Raw genomic sequence first — 2,716 nt, forward strand, 5'->3', positions numbered from 1 at the left:
GAAGGGATTTGCAACCCCATAATAATAACAATATCAACCAAACAGATCTTCCAGGGACCAAACCACAACTGAAAGACTATACATGGACTGACCCATGTTTCCAACTGGATGTAGGAAAGAATGGCCTTGCTGGAAACAATGGAATGAGAAACTCTTGTTTCTGCCAAGGTTGGACCCCCAGTATAGGGTAAGTGGGTAGGTGTGGGGAGTCCGTTGGTGGAGATGTGATCTCCCTTATAGAAGGGTGGGGGGAAGGGTTAAGGGGCTTAAGAACTGGAAAACTGGAAAGGGAATAACATTTGAAATTTAAATAGGAAATACCCAACTACAAGAGAGAGAGAGAAAGAGGAAGAGATGGAGAGAGAGAGAAAGAGAGAGAGAGAGAGAGAGAGAAGAAGAAGAAGAAGAAGAAGAAGAAGAAGAAGAAGAAGAAGAAGAAGAAGAAGAAGAAGAAGAAGAAGTAGAAGAAGAAGAAGAAGAAGAAGAAGAAGAAGAAGAAGAAGAAGAAGAAGAAGAAGAAGAAGAAGAAGAAGAAGAAGAAGAAGAAGAAGGATTGAAACAGAACGAAAACTAAACTTTAATTCTTCCCCATTCCCTCTCTTCCTCAGCTGTTGTTTAGGAAATCATGTTAGTGAGACGTTATGAGTGTAATTTCTGATATTACTCTGAGAAACCATCTCATACTAAACTTTACTCTTTTACAATTTTCTCACACCTTCCTCTGTAATGTTCCTCAGCCTTGAATCAAGTGACATTTTGTAGATAGAGCCATTGAGGCTGTACTTGAAATTTCTATTCTGCGTTTTGAATGGCTGGGATATTTGCTGTGATCTTTGTTGCAGAGACTGTAATTAATTCTGTATATAAGGACACATGGCTATGATTGGTGTTAGGTAAGATACTGGCTTAAGTAAGTAAGGGGCTGTACATTCTCTCCCATAACCACAGCTTCAATAGCCTTATATATGTGGCTAAATTACTAGTACCATCCATGTTCATTGAACAGGACTTAAGTAAAATTAGAGAGCTTTTGGGTATCCCCAAGTTATTTATGCCATTGCACTGCTCTTATGGTTATCCTGCCATGTTGATCATTGTGTTTTACAGGCATGATGTGAACAATCCCTAGAAAGTAACAAGAATGATGATTGTAATTACATGATATCCAAGAAATTGAAGTGTGCTTGGCACTTCTTCCTGTATAAGAATATTGACTTTCTGATAGGCAACAGAATGGGCAATTTAAATTTGGTCTTAATGTAACAAAATGAAATTAAACTTTTTCCTGCTATAGCACATTTAGTTTACTGAAGCAAAAAAAAATCTATTTACTTGATGTTGTGGAAATATCATTTAACAATATAACCCTAACTTCTTTTAAATGATTAAACATCACATGTAGTCGGTAGCTGTCATACTGTATAAAATTGGCATCAGGATACGGACAATGAAATATTCTCTGTTTTATGCAAATGCATAGTAATAATGAACAAAATTATGTACCAAGCTTCATGCTGAAGATAACTAGTTACATTTATTCAATTGTAACTAAGATAATTTCATATTAGCTAGGTAACAAATGCATTGTAATTATGATTAAATTATTAACTAAATATTAAAATAAGCATACTAGATTTACCAACTGGACATGGAAAACAAAATATATTACAATAATAAAAATATTTATTAAAAGCAAAATGATGAAAACATTTTATAAAAGCAGCCTGGAGCTTAATGTTTTATACTGTTTTATAGTGTGTTCCAGTGAGGTGGCCGAGCAGATAAAATTTCATGTCATGAAAAACCAAGAACCTAAATTTGATACCTACACATATATGTTTGGAAGACTTCCATATTCGCCACATGACCTGAACACATAGATGATTACACAGAATATTAATAATGAGACTAATTACATCAATAATAATAAGATAAAGAAAAAACAAAACTCTAGGAACATTTTAAAGAAATAATGTATTGTATTGGCCTTAAAATGGTAAGCTCAACACATTTTCTTAGTACATTAACTATTCAAAGAAAAACTAAAAGGCTTTTGCTTCATTCTATAGGAAAGAAAAACACATCAGATGGATTGTGTAAAGAAAGAGAGAACTGCAAACTGTAAAATTAATATAGTTATTGCAATGGAAAGAAACAGACACTAAGCCAAGGTTCTACAAGTAAACATTTGGTGGATTTACTGCATAATATTAACATATTTAATCCAAAACATCTTACTATGATAAAGGAAAGAAAGCTGGAAAAATTAATGCCTGAATGTAGTCTCAGAACCTAGAATGTGGCAAGATATCTCAAGTTCAATTATACCGTGAAATACATGAGAAAATTATAAATAGGTTGATTTTATTACGGGATAAGTAATTTAGTATTAGCTTAGTGGTTAAGAGCACTTACTGCTCTTTAGAGTAAACACGTTCAGCTTCCAACATCGATCAAGCCACTTGCAATCAGCTGTAAAAGCAGCTCCAGGAGAACTGATATCTATGGTCTCCCCAGGTGCTTGAGTTCATGTGCACAAATCTATACATAGACGTTCACACATAACAGATCATTAAAATAAAAAGATTCATGAATGTATTTTCTGAACAAATTATAAATAGTAAGCCTTCTACATATGCAAACACAATTGATACAATGTAATCAGAAAGGAGACAATTCGCAAATAGTATGAAGAGCAAATTAAGGCTTAGTGCTT

Source organism: Rattus norvegicus, chromosome Y, assembly GCF_021556685.1.
Source record: "Rattus norvegicus strain SHRSP/BbbUtx chromosome Y, alternate assembly SHRSP_T2T, whole genome shotgun sequence".
Classification (NCBI taxonomy): domain Eukaryota; kingdom Metazoa; phylum Chordata; class Mammalia; order Rodentia; family Muridae; genus Rattus; species Rattus norvegicus.